This window comes from Bufo bufo, chromosome 2, assembly GCF_905171765.1.
Source record: "Bufo bufo chromosome 2, aBufBuf1.1, whole genome shotgun sequence".
Taxonomy (NCBI): Eukaryota; Metazoa; Chordata; class Amphibia; order Anura; family Bufonidae; genus Bufo; species Bufo bufo.
Window position 1 is genome coordinate 496,198,018 of NC_053390.1, and position 21,142 is coordinate 496,219,159.

Here is a 21,142-nt window from a genome sequence, read left to right on the forward strand (position 1 = left end):
AACTTGGCGGTGTTAAGATGTGCTAGTGGATTGTTATCAGTGAAGGCCACGAAGGGTGTTGCAGCAAGGTAGTCTTTAAATTTTTCTGTAACAGCCCACATGAGTGCGAGGAATTCCAACTTGAAGGAACTGTAGTTTTGGTCATTCTTTTCACTACCTCTAAGAGATCTACTAGCGTAGGAAATTACTCTTTCTTTACCATCTTGTACTTGTGACAAAACAGCTCCCAGGCCTTTCTTACTTGCGTCTGTATAAAGATGAAATGGCTGTTGATAATCCGGATAACCTAAGATTGGTGGTTCTGTTAGTTTCTTCTTCAGGAGCTGGAAGGCAATTTCTCTTTCAGTGTTCCATTCCACTGGTATGGGAGTCTTCTGGTATCTTTTAGGATGCCCTCTCAAAAGTTCCAAGATTGGCTCTGCAATTTGGGCAAAGTGAGGAATGAAACGTCTGTAATATCCTGCGAAGCTAAGGAAACTTCTTACCTCCTTCACCGTAGTGGGAGTAGGCCAATTACGGACTGCGGCTATCTTCCCGGTTTGACACCTTCAGAGCTGACGATATGCCCTAAGTATTAAACTTCTGGCTTCAGTAGATGACACTTGGATGGTTTAACTTTAAGTCCATGCTTAATAAGAACAGATTTTTCAAATGGTCTTCATAAGATTTGGAATAGATGATGACGTCCTCTAAGTACAGCAGGACGGCTTCGAAATTTTTGTGGCCCAGACAACGCTCCATGAGTCTCTGAAAAGTTCCAGGCGCATTGCAAAGTCCAAAGGGCATGCAATTGAACTCAAATAGGCCCATAGGGGAGGTGAATGCAGTCTTCTCACCATCTTCTGGTGCCATTGGTACTTGCCAGTATCCACTGGTTAAATCAAGAGTAGAGAAGTAGGCTGAAGATCCTAAAGCTGTTAAGGATTCCTCTATGCGTGGCAAAGGGTAAGCATCTTTGTGGGTAATTTGGTTGATTTTTCTGTAGTCCACACAGAATCTGATGTTGCCATCTTTTTTTCGGACTAGGACTAGTGGTGCAGCCCATGGACTATGGCTGTCTTTGATGATGTTTGAGTCTTTCATCTCTTGAATCATTTGTTTGACGGATTGGTACATAGTAGGTGGTATAGGCCGATACCTTTCCTTGATCGGTGGGTGTGAACCTGTAGGAATGGAGTGTTTTATGATGTCTACTTCTCCATAATCTGTAGAATGTTTACTGAAGGCACGGTGATGTTCTTTCACGACTTGCAATACTCCTTCTATTTGGTGTTCTGGTGTGGAGGCATCTCCCACATGAAGTTCTTTCCACCAGGGGGTGTTTAAATTTTGGCCCTGTGGGTGTTGTTTCTTGAGGTCTGTAGTCACACTGATGACGTCTTGAAAGGTGATTTGGATCAACTGCGCAATGAGACGGTACTTGGCCAATGTTACATTGTGATCACTCAGGTTACCAGGCTCCTTGCAGCTCGGACTAAAGGACATATCTTGGCATCCAATAAGGATCTTCTGGACCTATTGATCTACCTCCCGAGGGGTGGTCCCTGACCTCGGGGGTCGCCCGTTTAACTGACAGCAGATGGCTTCAGTATGACCTGGTTTGTGACAGTAGGTACAGATAGGCCGTCTGGGAGTACTAGTGCGATCAGGTGGGCGCCCTTCGAATTTCTGGAATAAGTCTCTTTATAATCAGGAGAGAAGAGCCTTCTGGATACAGGTTTCTCATCCTCAAGCAATAGTGGCTTTTCCCATTGTTCCAATTTTTTATGAACTTTCTCCAGACTTTTAGTCAGGAATTGGACTTGCTCAGTAAGGGCAGCAACTGCGTCAGGAATTGGGCTTGAGTTGCCTGACTGATGACAGGTAAAGGTTTGACAGGGGTGACCGGCTGTGTTACTGGCACTACAGCGGATCCAACGGGTTCTGTTGGTGAACTTTATCCCAGTATGCTGATAGCTAGTTCTTTAAAATCTAGGAAAGCAGCACTTGGATGCTGGGCGGCTAACATTCTTAGTTGGCTCTTTAAATTGTCTGTGCTGACACCTTCAATAAACTGTTCTTTCAGGGTTTTGTCCTGATTCTCTGCCTCACTGGGTCTACTTGTACAACAGCTCTAAGGGCATCTTGTAAAGATAATGCAAAGTCTCTGAGTGACTCACCCGTTTGCTGTTTTTTACTGAAGAACCTCATCTTGACTTCTGACACGGTCCTGGGTTCAAAGGTGGTGTAGAGACGTTCAAATATCTGCTCCAGTGTCCTCCTCTCTGAGCTTGGCCAGGATTTCACTTCTCTGAGAGCAGCTCCTTCTAATTGCGCAAGGAGAATCTCCATCTGCTGTTCTGGGGATACAGGGTACAATCTGAACACAGCAAGCATTTTTTCTTTAAAGTCCCTTAACCACCTCCGGACCGCCTAACGCAGGATCGCGTTCCGGAGGTGGCAGCCCTGCGCAGAGTCACGCATATATGCGTCATCTCGCGATGGCCGAGATTTCCTGTGAACGCGCGCACACAGGCGCGCGCGCTCACAGGAACGGAAGGTAAGAGAGTTGATCTCCAGCCTGCCAGCGGCGATCGTTCGCTGGCAGGCTGGAGATGTGTTTTTTTTAACCCCTAACAGGTATATTAGACGCTGTTTTGATAACAGCGTCTAATATACCTGCTACCTGGTCCTCTGGTGGTCCCCTTTGTTTGGATCGACCACCAGAGGACACAGGTAGCTCAGTAAAGTAGCACCAAGCACCACTACACTACACTACACCCCCCCCCGTCACTTATTAACCCCTTATTAGCCCCTGATCACCCCTGATCACCCCATATAGACTCCCTGATCACCCCCCTGTCATTGATTACCCCCCTGTCATTGACCAACCCCCTGTAAAGCTCCATTTAGACGTCCGCATGATTTTTACGGATCCACTGATAGATGGATCGGATCCGCAAAACGCATCCGGACGTCTGAATGAAGCCTTACAGGGGCGTGATCAATGACTGTGGTGATCACCCCATATAGACTCCCTGATCACCCCCCTGTCATTGATTACCCCCCTGTCATTGATTACCCCCCTGTAAAGCTCCATTCAGATGTCCGCATGATTTTTACGGATGCACTGATAGATGGATCCGATCCGCAAAACGCATCCGGACGTCTGAATGAAACCTTACAGGGGCATGATCAATGTCTGTGGTGATCACCCCCCTGTCATTGATTACCCCCCTGTAAGGCTCCATTCAGATGTCCGCATGATTTTTACGGATGCACTGATAGATGGATCCGATCCGCAAAACGCATCCGGACGTCTGAATGAAGCCTTACAGGGGCATGATCAATGACTGTGGTGATCACCCCATATAGACTCCCTGATCACCCCCCTGTAAAGCTCCATTCAGATGTCCGCATGATTTTTACGGATGCACTGATAGATGGATCCGATCCGCAAAACGCATCCGGACGTCTGAATGAAGCCTTACAGGGGCATGATCAATGTCTGTGGTGATCACCCCCCTGTCATTGATTACCCCCCTGTAAAGCTCCATTCAGATGTCCGCATGATTTTTACGGATGCACTGATAGATGGATCGGATCCGCAAAACGCATCCGGACATCTGAATGAAGCCTTACAGGGGCATGATCAATGACTGTGGTGATCACCCCATATAGACTCCCTGATCACCCCACTGTAAAGCTCCATTCAGATGTCCGTATGATTTTTACGGATGCACTGATAGATGGATCCGATCCGCAAAACGCATCCGGACGTCTGAATGAAGCCTTACAGGGGCATGATCAATGTCTGTGGTGATCACCCCCCTGTCATTGATTACCCCCCTGTAAAGCTCCATTCAGATGTCCGCATGATTTTTACGGATGCACTGATAGATGGATCGGATCCGCAAAACGCATCCGGACGTCTGAATGAAGCCTTACAGGGGCATGATCAATGACTGTGGTGATCACCCCATATAGACTCCCTGATCACCCCCCTGTAAAGCTCCATTCAGATGTCCGCATGATTTTTACGGATGCACTGATAGATGGATCGGATCCGCAAAACGCATCCGGACGTCTGAATGAAGCCTTACAGGGGCATGATCAATGTCTGTGGTGATCACCCCATATAGACTCCCTGATCACCCCCCTGTCATTGATCACCCCCCCTGTCATTGATCACCCCCCCTGTCATTGATCACCCCCCCTGTCATTGATCACCACCCCTGTCATTGATCAGCCCCCTGTCATTGATAACCCCCCTGTCATTGATCACCCCCCCTGTCATTGATCACCCCCCTGTCATTGATCACCCCCCCTGTCATTGATCACCCCCCCGGTCATTGATCACCACCCCTGTCATTGATAACCCCCCTGTCATTGATCACCCCCCCTGTCATTGATCACCCCCCCTGTCATTGATCACCCCCCTGTCATTGATCACTCCCCCTGTCATTGATCACTCCCCCTGTCATTGATCACTCCCCCTGTCATTGATCACTCCCCCTGTCATTGATCACTCCCCCTGTCATTGATCACCACCCCTGTCATTGATCACCACCCCTGTCATTGATCACCACCCCTGTCATTGATCACCCCCCTGTCATTGATCACCCTCTGTAAGGCTCCATTCAGACATTTTTTTGGCCCAAGTTAGCGGAATAATTTTTTTTTTTTCTTACAAAGTCTCATATTCCACTAACTTGTGTCAAAAAATAAAATCTCACATGAACTCCCCATACCCCTCACGGAATCCAAATGCGTAAAATTTTTTAGACATTTATATTCCAGACTTCTTCTCACGCTTTAGGGCCCCTAGAATGCCAGGGCAGTATAAATACCCCACATGTGACCCCATTTCGGAAAGAAGACACCCCCAGGTATTCCGTGAGGGGCATATTGAGTCCATGAAAGATTGAAATTTTTGTCCCAAGTTAGCGGAACGGGAGACTTTGTGAGAAAAAAATTAAAATATCAATTTCCGCTAACTTGTGCCAAAAAAAAAAAAATTCTATGAACTCGCCATGCCCCTCATTGAATACCTTGGGGTGTCTTATTTCCAAAATGGGGTCACATGTGAGGTATTTATACTGCCCTGGCATTCTAGGGGCCCCAAAGCGTGAGAAGAAGTCTGGTATCCAAATGTCTAAAAATGCCCTCCTAAAAGGAATTTGGGCACCTTTGCGCATCTAGGCTGCAAAAAAGTGTCACACATCTGGTATCGCCGTACTCAGGAGAAGTTGGGGAATGTGTTTTGGGGTGTCATTTTACATATACCCATGCTGGGTGAGAGAAATATCTTGGTTAAATGCCAACTTTGTATAAAAAAATGGGAAAAGTTGTCTTTTGCCAAGATATTTCTCTCACCCAGCATGGGTATATGTAAAATGACACCCCAAAACACATTCCCCAACTTCTCCCGAGTATGGAGATACCACATGTGTGACACTTTTTTGCAGCCTAGGTGGGCAAAGGGGCCCATATTCCAAAGAGCACCTTTAGGATTTCACAGGTCATTTACCTACTTACCACACATTAGGGCCCCTGGAAAATGCCAGGGCAGTATAACTACCCCACAAGTGACCCCATTTTGGAAAGAAGACACCCCAAGGTATTCCGTGAGGGGCATGGCGAGTTCCTAGAATTTTTTATTTTTTGTCACAAGTTAGTGGAAAATGATGATTTTTTTTTTTTTTTTTTTTTCATACAAAGTCTCATATTCCACTAACTTGTGACAAAAAATAAAAACTTCCATGAACTCACTATGCCCATCAGCGAATACCTTGGGGTCTCTTCTTTCCAAAATGGGGTCACTTGTGGGGTAGTTATACTGCCCTGGCATTCTAGGGGCCCAAATGTGTGGTAAGGAGTTTGAAATCAAATTCTGTAAAAAATGACCTGTGAAATCCGAAAGGTGCTCTTTGGAATATGGGCCCCTTTGCCCACCTAGGCTGCAAAAAAGTGTCACACATCTGGTATCTCCGTACTCAGGAGAAGGTGGGGAATGTGTTTTGGGGTGTCATTTTACATATACCCATGCTGGGTGAGAGAAATATCTTGGCAAAAGACAACTTTTCCCATTTTTTTATACAAAGTTGGCATTTGACCAAGATATTTATCTCACCCAGCATGGGTATATGTAAAAAGACACCCCAAAACACATTCCCCACCTTCTCCTGAGTACGGAGATACCAGATGTGTGACACTTTTTTGCAGCCTAGGTGGGCAAAGGGGCCCACATTCCAAAGAACACCTTTCGGATTTCACTCGTCATTTTTTACAGAATTTGATTTCAAACTCCTTACCACACATTTGGGCCCCTAGAATGCCAGGGCAGTATAACTACCCCACAAGTGACCCCATTTTGGAAAGAAGAGACCCCAAGGTATTTCGTGATGGGCATAGTGAGTTCATAGAAGTTTTTATTTTTTGTCACAAGTTAGTGGAATATGAGACTTTGTAAGAAAAAAAAATAAAAAATAAAAAATCATCATTTTCCGCTAACTTGTGACAAAAAATAAAAAGTTCTATGAACTCACTATGCCCATCAGCGAATACCTTAGGGTGTGTACTTTCCGAAATGGGGTCATTTGTGGGGTGTTTGTACTGTCTGGCCATTGTAGAACCTCAGGAAACATGACAGGTGCTCAGAAAGTCAGAGCTGCTTCAAAAAGCGGAAATTCATATTTTTGTACCATAGTTTGTAAACGCTATAACTTTTACCCAAACCATTTTTTTTTTACCCAAACATTTTTTTTTTATCAAAGACATGTAGAACTATAAATTTAGAGCAAAATTTCTATATGGATCTCGTTTTTTTTGCAAAATTTTACAACTGAAAGTGAAAAATGTCATTTTTTTGCAAAAAAATCGTTAAATTTCGATTAATAACAAAAAAAGTAAAAATGTCAGCAGCAATGAAATACCACCAAATGAAAGCTCTATTAGTGAGAAGAAAAGGAGGTAAAATTCATTTGGGTGGTAAGTTGCATGACCGAGCAATAAACGGTGAAAGTAGTGTAGGTCAGAAGTGTAAAAAGTGGCCTGGTCTTTCAGGGTGTTTAAGCACTGGGGGCTGAAGTGGTTAAAGTGTGAATTTCACCGCAATAATGTGGGAACCAGGGGGCCCCAAAATAATAAGGCATAGTTAAAGGCATTAAACTTGGTGCTGCAGCAGTTGGCATTGCGCTAGGACCGGCTGCGGCTACCGCAGGGGGTCCGCGGAGGTCAGCCTGCACGTTATCCTGACAATAGGTTGATTACAGTCAGATAAGTTAATTGTGGCTTACAATACTTTTGTTTTAACGTTGCTATGGGCGACCGCTATTTTGCGGTGTATGGCCCTTTAAATGTTCGATGCCGGCTGAATACAACACTCAGGCAGTGCTTATTTGGGTTTCTGATAGTGCTCCTGACTAGCGGTGCCTCACTCTGAGGTGGCAATAGTAAAATACAGTCTGCGGTAGTTACTTAGAGGCAGACAGGCAATGCGATGCGATCCGGCAGCTTGCCGGTGTAAATCTCACGATACCTTTGGGAATGCACGCACGTCACACCGTCCTTCCATGCGCGGCGTCTCCCTTTGATGTGGCCACAAGCAGAGGAGGCGGCGCTGCGCTTGCATACAGGGCCCGCCTCTCCGAACCCACACAGTACAAGTAGGATGGGCTTTAACCGGACAACTTTGCATAAAGGGGCGGCACGCTGGTTTCCCGCTCTGCAGGGGGTGTCGCCAACTTGCACACAGTGATGGCGCAGTGTTATTTTTCAAATCGGAGCTCCGGCGGCCATATTAGTTGAACAGTAACAGTCTATTCACTGACAGCAAGCAGTTATAGTGACACAAATGTTGAATTTTCTCACTTTTGACACTGCGATTTTGATGTTAGGGACTAGTATAGCACCTCCATATACTTTGCAATCAGTTTGAACAGTTCAGGATCCCAAAACAGCGCACAATAAGCAAAAGTCTCTCAATCAGATAAAGGGGCTTATTCACATGCGACAGTCTCTCAAATATGGCGCAAGGGTTAATATCCTGTTCGTGACGCCAATAAAAAGTTATGCAGCCAGCCAGTCGCAGGGGCAACACGTGAGGTGCACGGTGGACCGATGAGGGGTCAAATAGTATAACACACAGTTCATCAGTTTACTCATGGTTAGCAGATAGCCTCCCTGGGCTGGCAGCACAGTGTTGAGGTGGGCAGCACGAAATCCTCCGGGGCACGCTCTGTGGTAGGAAGCATCAGCCAAGATGGTGGTTGAGGTGCCCTTGATGTTAGGGGTGCTTAGGGTGCTTGTTGCGGCTGAGTCCCTTGATGGTTTTTGTCGTGACGCCAGTACCGTTAATGGTGGTACAACCATTAGTAGTAATAATGAGGTAGACAGTGGTAAGATGCAACTCACAACTTTTACTTTGGATGTCTTTTAGTTGCAGTAGTACAAATATGCAGTCTCTAGATGGTACAGAGTTAATTCTGCAAATCCACTGTTTTAGGCTTGTCAGGTTTCTTGGGTTTCTTTGGAGCAGTGGGTTACTTCTACATCAGTGGAACTTCTGGTGAGGTGGCCGGAGGCTATGGTATCCTTCGCCTAAATTATCCCAAAGGTCCTTTATGCCTGGGTTACGGCTTTTATCCTTTGGATGAATTTAAATTTGTCCTTCTCTCTTGTCCCTTTCTGGACTAAGACTTCTTTTTAGAGCTGAAGCGCTGGATCTGCACCTTTTCACTCTCTGATATTCACACTGACCTGTGGTCTCACTCTATTCAACCTCCACTAACCTGAACTGATCTGTCTCACTAGGCCTGAACTGGGTATAATATAGGACCTGAACTTTTATCCCTATCTAGTGGTGTGATATACAATTTGCACCTAATAGGCCTGTTAACAGGGATTTTGCAGATACATAAATGCAAAGTTATACATGACAATCTAGTATTCTCAATAATATAAAAAGTGCTTTTAAGCAGTGCCCACACACACGTAGTGGGACGCTGCACATTGATTACGGAAGGTATGTGTCACCGAGGTTCCTGGCCTCGGTGAAGTAAGAGCCGGTATTTTCAGGTGTCAGCGGCAGCTAATGCTGATTGACACTTTGCTATTGTAGTGATGGGTGGGTGACTACTCCCCACTTTCCAGGCCGGGTCTTGACTGGCCTATAAAAAGCCAGCAGTGTCAGCTGTGATTGGATTACTCCTCTCTGTGTTAGGACCTGGGAGTTTGGGCCTGGATTAAGGCCTGCTACCTTGTTGTTGTGAAAGGAGGTGGATTCTGCTTTGTCCAAGGCCTTCTTCTTTGCTGCATGGTGTGAACGAACAGCAGAATCACAAGGTGACTGTTTTCCTTGAAACTGACTTTTTGTTTTGTCATTTGCTTAAAGGGCTTCTACCACCAGAAATACTGTTATGTAGCTGACTGACATTAGCGATGCGCTAATGTCAGCACTACATAACAGTATGTTTCTAACATTAGTCCCTGCAGCTGTTTTTGTAAAAAAAAGCACTTTTATTATATGCTAATGAGCCTCTAGGTGCTATGTGGGCGTAAAATCAGCAGCTAGAGGCTCCGTCCACTCACGCTTTATCCCGCCCAGGTCCCCTGTTCTGCCCGCCCAGCTCCTCTTGATTGATGCCACGTCCACCGCATCGTTGACAAAATCCCGTGCCTGCGCCGTTCACTTCTCCTGATGAGAACACCGGCTTCTTCACTGTGACGTAGTCGGCGCAGGCGCAGTGAGGAATCCGGCACCAGGAGCGCATCATTCACTCACTGCGCCTGCGCCGAAGACAGAAGTGAACGGCGCAGGTGCGGGATTTCGTCAACGATGCGGTGGACCGTGCCATCAATCAAGAGGAGCTGGGCAGGCAGAACAGGGGATCTGGGCGGGATAAAGCGTGAGTAGACGGAGCCTCTGTTTTTACGCCCACATAGCACCTCGAGGCTCATTAGCATATAATAAAAGTGCTTTTTTTACAAAAACGGCTGCAGGGACTAATGTTAGAAACATACTGTTATGTAGTGCTGACATTAGCGCATCGCTAATGTCAGTCAGCTACATAACAGTATTTCTGGTGGTAGAAACCCTTTAATGTGTGAATAAACACTGAACTGTTTAATTCAAAGACTTTGTTGCCTCTATACTGCGTCCGCTAACCTGCCTACCAGAGTGAATCCCCACACTGGCTACTAGAAGGAATGCATGTACTTGTAGAGGATTCTTGTGTTTCTGATGAAAAGAACTTCAGAATAGCTCCTTTCTGTTTTGAGCAGCCTCCTTGGCTTCCCGCCTCTTTCTGTATGCAGCTCCAGAAAGCCTTTTCCGTAGATTAGACATTATCTGCTATACAACCCTTTTCTACGAAAAAAGCATCATCTATATGTAGCCTTTACTATATACAATTTATTCCCACCATAATGTAACAATATATTACTTCTAAATATACTGTTCTAGTAGGATTACCTGGCTTCGCACAAGTCTTTTTCATTTGTTGTTTGTGTGGTTAAAAGACATCCATAGTGCTCCCACAGCAGTGACATCCACCATGTCACCATAACAGTGATATCCACAATGGCCCATAACAGTAATATACACAGTGCTTCCATAACAGTGACATTCACAGTAGCCCATAATAGTGACATCCACAGTGGCCCAAAACAGTGACATCCACGGTGCCCCCATAACAGTGACATCCACAGTGTCCCGATAACAATGACATCCACAGTGCCCCCATAACAGTGACATCCAGAGTACTCCAATAACAATGACATCCACAGTTCTTCCATAACAGTGACATCCCATAACTAGAGGATCAGCATCTTAAGATGTTCTGGGATAGTCTCAGTGAATGTTATGGCTCAGCAGAGGTTATAGAAAATGCATTATTCAAAAGAATTGAGGATTTCCCTAGAACAGCTAGTAAGGGCTACCAAAAACTTTGGGAACTAAGTGGCCTTTCATTGGAACGGCAAGTTGCCAAAGCAGAAAGAGATTTATTGGGACTTGCATTCCTAGACACAGCCAGAGTTGTCAACCCTATAGTACAAAAGCTTCCCTACAACCAGCGAAAGAAATGTGTCACACACGGCTCTAAGTATAAGCAAACTTATAATGTACCATTTCCTCCCTTCAGAGTGTTTGTGGACTTTATTACACAACAAGCAATAGTCAGGAACGATCAAAGATTAGATTTTACGCTGTCATGCACCTTCTTCTGGTCTCAAACACCATAGAAAGCCAGTGACAGTTCACAAAACTAATGTTTCTCCTAAAGATTATCCTTGCAGGTCTGCAAGGTCCTCTAACCAAGAAGACAAAGTCCCCTGTACAGGAAGCCACATTCTCTACTGAAATGCAGAGCCTTTAAGGAGAAGTCCATAGAGGACAGCAAATCCTTCTTTTAGTCTAAAAATTGTATTATTGAAGGGTTATACAGAATATGGGGAACATAACAAAAAATGCAATTCGTTACCACAAAGCGTGAGTAAATTAGGATTCGGTGCGTCAACTTTCATTCACTCATCTCTAGTCATTATAGGAGATGTTTGTCTAAGAAATGTGCACAAACCAGCCTCAGTTAACAGCATGATTACTAGCACACAAGAGAATGGACACCCTTTTCTTTTCCAACAATTTAAAAGTAATTTCTTCATAAAAGAGTTGCCTCAAACCCTCCCTGTACCCTCATAACCCCTTCTAGTGACAACCAAGCATGTTACAGTGACCAAAACCATTTAGGATGCACAGTCTGACACCTTTACCTTCCAAAAAATGGAAAAATAAAAATAAAAAATGGAGACAACACGTCCAAAAAAGTGGAATTTATTCCAGATGCAACGTTTTGACTGGAGAACCTTTGTCAATGCTTGACAAAGGGTCTCCAGCCGAAACGTTGCATCTGTTATAAATTCCATTTTTTTGGACCTGGTTTCTCAATTTTTTTATTTAAGCTTACCACTTCTCCTGGAGACATGCACTTACCGCTCATATTCTAGGAAGGGCTGTTCACTTGACTTTATTTCAGACCTTTACCTTCCAAGTCAGCAGGGAGGAAAAACCTTTTACCCAGAGGGGAATCTTGTCCTCCATAAACAGTTTAGATGATCTTTTAGGATTTACAGCTCCTGTCACAATCCAAAGTAAAGCATTACTCAGAGACTTAACTTGTGATATTTCAGACTGGGATGATCCACTTAAGACTGGAAAAAAAGGATCTGTGGATAGAGTCTCTAACAACACTATCTAGTCTTCATGTTGTGCATCCATATGTTCCTGTGCCATATGCAGAAGTTCAATCACAAATACTTTGGAGGTCATTTATTAAGACTGGCCTTTTAGATGCTGATCTTAAGAAGCCCCTGTGCTGGCGGTGGATCCACCTCCGCTTCTAAATCTATGCCAGCTCCCTTGCTGGTGTAGATTTAGACAAATTTTTATGTCTTAAAAAAGCATAGGAAATGATGAATGAGATGGGCCTACCTTTCCCCCTCCACGCCACGTCCACTTTTTTCAGACCTGGCGTGAGCGGGGAAAAGTCACAGATTGCAGTGCAGAGCACCTTTGCGCCACAATCATTGCCAGAAATACGCCTAATATAGACATATTTCTGTTGGTGCGTTTTCTGATGCTTTTGTTAAATCTATTGCCACCGTAGCCTATCTGAAAAAAGTGGACATCCAAGGACAATTTCATATAGAGTTTATCTTGGGCAAAGCAAAACTTGCACCACTCCCTGAGCACACAATATCCAAACTAGAACTCTGTGCTACAGTATTAGCAGTTGTTGCTGAGCTGTTCACAGCAGAAATGAACAATGAAACAAGCGTTTTTATGTCTATGTCAACAATAGGGTACTGAGAATCAGGAGTTAAACCTGCCCAGAACAGTGGCATTTTGTACCTACTGACCACAATTCTGCAGATCTAGCAACTAGATCCATTGCTGCTAATCGCCTCAAGGACATAATTGGGTTTATAGGTCCTGCATTTTTGTACAATCTAGAACATAGCATTACAGATCCAGCCACATTTGAACTAGTGAATACAGATATAGATGCAGATATCCGCCCTCAGGTATCAGCAATGCAAGCGATAACTTTAGACATTTCCCTTAAATCTCATCGATTCAGTAGGTTCTCAACCTGGAAGTCACTTGTTCGTGCTATCACCTGCTTATCCCACAGAGCTTGTTCTTTCAAATATGCTTCAGCTGCTCATGTCAATGGCTGCAAAGGCTTTTAATACTGTAAAAATGTCTACACAGTAGCTGAATAGGATGAGGCAGAAAATGTGATAATTCAGACTGTACAACAGGAAGTCTATGCTAGAGAAATTGGCAATATCATCAACCAGAGGCCTAACTTGATCCATTCATTGAGGAAGAGGCCTGGTAAGAGTTGGAGGCAGGGGAATAGCTATGGGGGGTGCAGAGATAGCAGTCACTACCGAGCCCAGGAGTCTGAGGGGTCCCAAAGACCCTTGTGCCACATAAGAAGACACTGGTATTATAGAAAGTGCATGCTGGTCAAGTTACACCTTTGGCTGGAGGGAAGGGCTTAGGTCAAGAACTTGGCATGGGGGGGGTCATCAGCCAGCACAAAGGCTATCCCCTGCACCTGGCCACAAAGCATTGAGGTAAGGGGGGCCCAAGCTGAACTCTTGCACCAGGGCCCATGAGCCTTTAGCTACGCCCCTGGAGGGAGTCTTAAAAAAGCCAGAATAGACTTAACAGAGAAAAATCCTTTATTAATCCCTGGTCATCATCACATCGCTTCTTCGCTTGTGCAAGATTACCAGGAACAGGTAAAACATCAGGGCAATGTCACGACCACTATCCCAGCAGCAGTCGTGTCGCACCAGACGGAGGGGAAGGGGGACCCTTTCTACGGATGGGAAATAGAATGGCCACCCCTGACTAACCCTAAGCTGGCACCTGTCTGCCCTGATACCCTAGACGGGGTGTGAACCCGTGCGGCGAGCAGGATGCCTAAACCCTCAGTCGCCCTAACAAGACTGGACTGGGGAAAGGCCGATGGGAGCGCTAGTCACCATTACTCACGTCTAGGAAAACAACAGGGGAAGACAGCAACAAACAAACTATAGCAGAGATAGACTTATCCAGTCACGAGCAGAGAAGGCGATCCCAAACACGACAGTCCACGCCGGACAAGAGCTCCACAGCAACACCATCAAACGATTTCCTTCCAAGGTCAGAGTAGCACTGGAAGTAAGGACTATATCTGGCAATGACTGCAAGTGAAAGTGAAACTAATATAGTAGCTGGGAGTGGAAGACAGGACTCACCTGAAAAGGATGCCTACAAACTCCCAGTCAGGACAAAAAGGTTCACAAGGCAAAACCCAGATGACATACCCTGAACCACGGAGCAAACTCACAAGCTATCGCGAGTAGCAAGTCGCTGCGACCTTCTCCTCCCAGACCTGTCTGGATCAGTCACAGTCGTGACAGTACACCCCTTTCTACGAGGGGCCCCTGGACCCTCAAGACCAGGCTTCTCCGGATGGGAGCTATGAAAAGCCCGAATGAGTCTGTCCGCTTTTATCTCTGATGCTGGAACCCACATTCTCTCTTCGGAACCATAACCTTTCCAGTGCACCAGGTACTGAAGAGAGCGGCGAACATATCGTGAATCAACAATCTTTTCTACCTGAAACTCAAGACTGCCATCAACAACCACCGGTGGAGGCGGTAGTGGCAATGGTTCAGGAGGTTCTACATATCTCTTAAGCAGAGATCTGTGGAAGACATTATGGATCCTTAGAGTCTGAGGTAGCTCCAGACGAAAAGCCACCGGGTTAATGATCTTAATTACCCTATAAGGACCAATAAATCTCGGACCTAATTTCCACGAGGGAACCTTCAACTTGATATTTCTGGTAGACAACCACACCAAGTCATTCACCCCAAGGTCCAGACCTTCAGAGCGCTTCCTATCAGCCGCACGTTTGTATCTACCACCAATTCTCTTCAAACTTTCTTGCACACTCTGCCACACTGAAGAAAGTGAAGACGCAAATCGTTCCTCCTCGGGAATCCCAGACGGCCCCCCCTCACTAAACGTACAAAACTGAGGATGGAAACCATACGCACCAAAAAATGGTGACTTATCGGTGGATTCTTGACGACGATTATTAATGGCAAACTCGGCTAACGGTAAATAAGATGACCATTCCTCCTGATTTTCGGAAACAAAGCATCTCAAATATGTCTCTAGGTTTTGATTGGTACGTTCAGTCTGACCGTTGGACTGCGGATGGAAAGATGAAGAAAACGACAGATGAACCCCTAAACGAGAACAAAAAGCTTTCCAAAATTTAGAAACAAATTTGGTACCACGATCCGAAACAATATCGGAAGGGACCCCGTGAAGCTTCACGATGTGGTCAATAAAAACCTGAGCCAGTGTGTTAGCATTAGGCAATGCTGCAAGAGCAATAAAGTGCACCATTTTACTGAATCTGTCAACAACTACAAGAATAACAGTCTACCCCGCTGATACTGGTAGATCCGTAATGAAATCCATTGACAGGTGCGTCCAAGGCCTGTTGGGGATGGCCAGAGGTAAAAGACGCCCTGCCGGACGAGTATGATCTACCTTAGAACGAGCACAGGTAGCACATGCAGACACAAAATTCAACACCTCCTGGCGCCATTTAGGCCACCAGAACCGACGAGACACTAACTCAGAGGTTGCCCTACTACCTGGGTGTCCTGCCAGTGTGGAGTTATGGTGTTCTTTTAGTATCTCCAGTCGTAAATTTTCTGGCACAAACAGTTTACCCGAGGGGCAGGAGGCCGGGGCGTCCCCCTGTGCTTCCAACACCCTCCCCTCCAAACCTGAGTGTAATGCAGAGACCACCACCCCCTTTTGCAAAATGGGCTCTGGTACCTCAACATCACCCCCTCCAGGAAAACTTCGAGACAATGCATCCGCCTTAGTATTTTTTGCCCCCGGGCGATAGGTTATTACAAAATTAAACCTAGTAAAAAATAACGACCACCGAGCCTGTCTAGGGGTGAGACGTTTAGCAGACTCCAGATATAAGTTTTTGTGATCAGTAATCACCGTGACGGGATGAACCGCCCCCTCTAAAAAATGACGCCACTCCTCAAAAGCCAACTTAATAGCCAAAAGTTCCCTGTTGCCAATATCATAGTTCCTTTCTGCAGTAGACAATTTCTTCGAAAAGAAAGCACACGGACGCCATTCACCAGGGGACGGGCCCTGAGATAGTACCGCTCCCACACCCACCTCTGATGCGTCAACCTCTACAATAAAAGGAAGCGAGACATCTGGCTGTACAAGAATAGGGGCCGAGGTGAATCTCTCCTTCAGAGATGCAAAGGCAGTTTTGGCTGCATGTGACCATTTGGAAAAATCGGATCCCTTTCGGGTCATGTCCGTCAGTGGTTTGACCACCAAGGAATAGTTCTTTATAAACTTTCTATAAAAATTGGCAAACCCCAGGAAGCGTTGCAATGCCTTCAGGCTCTCAGGCAGATCCCAGTCTATAATCGCCCGGACTTTCTCTGGAAACCTGAATCTGACAACACATACCCCAGAAATGGCAGTTCTTTTACGGCGAACACACATTTTTCTAACTTAGCAAACTATTTGTTGGCCCTTAATATCTGCAGCACTTGTCTCACATGGATCTTATGAGTATATAGATCCGGGGAATAGACCAGGATGTCATCAAGATATATCACAACAAATCTCCCGATAAGGTGACTAAAAATATTGTTGACAAAATGTTGGAATACCGCAGGCGCATTAGTAAGACCAAATGGCATGACCAGATTTTCATAATGCCCTTCCGGAGTATTAAAAGCCGTCTTCCACTCATCCCCCTCTTTGATGCGAACCAGGTTATAGGCTCCTCTGAGATCCATTTTGGAGAACCATTTAGCACCAGCAACATGATTAAAGAGGTCGGGAATGAGAGGAAGAGGATAGGGATCTCGGATAGTTATCCGGTTTAATTCCCGGAAATCCAGGCAAGGACGTAGGCCCCCATCTTTCTTTTTAACGAAAAAGAACCCTGCAGCCACAGGTGAAGAAGAGGGTCTGATGTGTCCCTTAGCCAAACTCTCCGAAATATAATCTTTCATAGCCTTCCTCTCCGGGCCGGAAAGATTGTATAACCGGGTTTTAGGTAGTTTTGCCCCAGGTAATAGATTAATCGGGCAATCATATGGACGATGAGGTGGTAACCCCTGACAACCCTTCTCAGAGAACACATCCATAAAATCTGACAGAAAGGCAGGTAAAGATGTTACAGAGAGTGTAGAGCACCTACTACTCAAGCAGTTGTCCTTACAATGTTCACTCCACTCCACAATCTCCCCGGCCTGCCAATCCACCACTGGATTGTAAGTCACCAGCCAGGTAAGCCCCAATACCATAGGAGCCGGAAGACCGTCCAGGACATAACAAGAGATATGCTCTTTATGGAGGTCCCCTACCTGCAGATGGATATTATGAATGATCTGAGTTAACTCTCTCTGAGTAAGAGGGGAGGAGTCGATGGCAAAAACAGGAATAGTTCTGCATACCGGTTCCGGAGTAAAACCCAGAGCCTGAGCAAACCATGAATCCACCAAGTTGACCCCCATCCCCACTGTCCAAAAAGACGGAACAGATCTCAGTTTTATTGCCCGCCTCAACGGTAGCGGACAACAAAAACTGAGACATGCGTATGGAGGAAACGAATACGCCCAGACTGTTCTCCTCCGCATAATCTGGGGACTCTAGTTTTCCGGCGGCTCCTTTGTTTGTGGTCTCTTGGGTTCTGAGGGACAAACCTTTACAAAATGACCCCTCCCCCCACAACGAAAACAAACCTCTGACCTACGGCGGAACTTAGGAGGATTCACCCGTCTAGTGGCACCCCCTATTTGCATTGGTTCGACTGGACCATAACAGACCGATCCCTGCCCTATAGAGGCCTTTGTAAAATTTAATAGTCTCTCCCTGAGTCGTCTGTCGATTCTTATGGACAGAGACATAGCAGCCTCCAGAGACCCAGGGACCTCGTATACCGCCAGCGCGTCTTTTAATTTTTCAGACAACCCCTGGCAGAACTGACTCCTAAGGGCCGAGTCGTTCCATAACGTATCAGTAGCCCACCTACGGAATTCGGAACAATATAGTTCAGCAGACCGGTTCTCTTGCCGAAGTCTACGTAGCTTAGACTCAGCCAGTGAGACCCTGTCCGGGTCATCATATACGAGACCCAGGGCTTCAAAAAACTCCTCCACTGATCGTAAGGCCGGAGAGTCTGATGGTAGGGAGAAAGCCCAAGCCTGCGGATCTCCTTGCAGGAGAGAAAATACAATGCCCACCCGTTGTTCCTCACCGCCGGAGGATCTAGGGCGTAACCTGAAGAACAATTTGCAAGCTTCTCTGAAGGTTACAAATTGGTCTCTCCCTCCTGAGAACCTATCAGGTAAAGCCACTTTTGGCTCAGGAGTACCTTGGTTTCCCGTAGCAACGGTGGAACCCAAGGATTGCTGCTGCAGCACTGTTGCTTTTAATCCTGCCACTTCAAGGGATATCCCCTGTAATTGTTTCGCCAAAACCGAAACCCGATCCATAGTGGAACAGACAAAATACAAAGCAAAACAGCAAGCAGAAAAAAAAAAAAGAAATGTCACATTTTTTTTTTTTTTTTTTTAAAAGGCCAGATATACTGTCACGACTTCTATCCCAGCAGCAGTCGTGTCGCACCAGACGGAGGGGAAGGGGGACCCTTTCTACGGATGGGAAATAGAATGGCCACCTGGCCACCCCTGACTAACCCTAAGCTGGCACCTGTCTGCCCTGATACCCTAGACGGGGTGTGAACCCGTGCGGCGGGCAGGATGCCTAAACCCTCAGTCGCCCTAACAAGACTGGACTGGGGAAAGGCCGATGGGAGCGCTAGTCACCATCACTCACGTCTAGGAAAACAACAGGGGAAGACAGCAACAAACAAACTATAGCAGAGATAGACTTATCCAGTCACGAGCAGAGAAGGCGATCCCAAACACGACAGTCCACGCCGGACAAGAGCTCCACAGCAACACCATCAAACGATCTCCTTCCAAGGTCAGAGTAGCACTGGAAGTAAGGACTATATCTGGCAATGACTGCAAGTGAAACTGAAACTAATATAGTAGCTGGGAGTGGCAGACAGGACTCACCTGAGAAGGATGCCTACAAACTCCCAGTTAGGACAAAAAGGTTCACAAGGCAAAACCCAGATGACATACCCTGAACCACGGAGCAAACTCACAAGCTATCGCGAGTAGCAAGTCGCTGCGACCTTCTCCTCCCAGACCTGTCTGGATCAGTCACAGTCGTGACAGGCAAACTGTTTAAAGAGGGGGCTTTACAAGCTGCTAGACTGTGGATAGTTGGCGCAAAGATATTCATGAACAAATTCGTTTTCAAATGTGTTATTTTCCAAAAAACTCCAAGGTGTTTTCAAAACACAGAAGATGGCTAATCTTCCATCTGACCGGCTTAGTACAGACCCTTCTTTCACCAACATTGGTCTTGATGTATTTGGTCCCTGGTCTGCAGCTACTCGATACACCAGAGGAAGTCAAGCGAACAGTAAATGCTGGGAAACATATTTGCTCTGACAGAGGTACAAACTTTATCAGTGCAGCCAAAGAGCTGCACATTCCTGCAAACCTGGATACAGGATACAGTGTCCAAAGATATCTAAGTGAACAAGGCTGCACTTGGACTTTCAATCCACTGCACTCGTCTCATATGGGTGGAGTTTGGGAGAGAATGATAGTTATAGCACGTAGAATCCTAAACTCCATCTCCCTGCAAGTGGTTGCAACAAGGCCAGGGGCGTAACTAGAAGTTACTGGGCCCCACAGCAAATATTTGTAAGGGCCCCTCCAGCGCGCTTTGCACCTCCGTCCTCCTGTGTAAACCCCACTCCTTTGGCACAGTGTAGCGGTATACTGTATATTGTGTGGCACAGTGGATGCTATATGTGTATAACATAAACATATTTCATATGAAAACATAGTTACTTGACCCTTGGGGATCTCGGACACCACTTCAACACTTGGCCGGGGGCTCGGCGGAGCTGATGTTGTGCTTTATCCTAATGAGAAAGATTTCATAATAAGGATTTGGAGAAGGGGCAGAGGGATAGCAGAGCAGGGGGAGGCTGGTGCTGCTACTAGGGGGTCATACCATGGGGGAGTAATAAAGCCCACTATAATGCCCCCCCCCCCAGTAGTAATAATTCTCCTTATAATGTGACAGTGCAAAAATACCCCCTTGTAATGTCCCCAGTTGAGCTAATGTCCCCATAGTGCCCCCATAGTGCCCCAGTATAAAATACCCCTATATAGTGCCCCCAGTAAATTCCCCCATAGTGCTCCTCTCCCCCCTTCCTGCTAGTGCCCCCCATAATGTACCAGTATAAAATGCCCCATATATAGTGCCCCAGTAGATGCCCCTCAGTGTCCGGCCTCTGATAGGCTGCCGGCCTAGTGTCCCCCATAATTCCCCCCAATAATGTGCCAGTAAGTGTCCCCATAGATGCCCCCCCATCATGTGCCAGTATCAAGTGCCTCTCTCCTCCCCCCCCCACATGTCCCAGTATCATAGTGCCATCTCTCCCCCATGTGCCAGTATCAAGTGCCTCTCTCCTTCCCACCCCCCATGTGCCAGTATCATAGTGCCAAACCCCCCCATGTCCCAGTATCATAGTGCCATCTCCACCCCAAAAAAAGTGCCAGTATCAAGTGCCTCTCTCCCCCCATGTGCCAGTATCATAGTGCCAAACCCACCCATGTGCCAGTATCAAGTGCCAACCCCCCCACATGCCAGTATCAAGTGCCTCTCTCCTCCCCCCATGTCCCAGTATCATAGTGCCATCTCCCCCCCACAAAAACAGTCCCAGTATCAAGTGCCTCTCTCCCTCCCCCCCCATGTGCCAGTATCAGGTGCCTCTTCCCCCCAGGTGCCAGTATCAGGTGCCAACCCCCCTCCCCCCCAGGTGCCAGTATCAGGTGCCTCCCCCACCATGTGCCAGTATCAGGTGCCAACCCCCCTCCCCCCCAGGTGTCAGTATCAGGTGCCTCTCTCCTCCCCCCCATGTCCCAGTATCATAGTGCC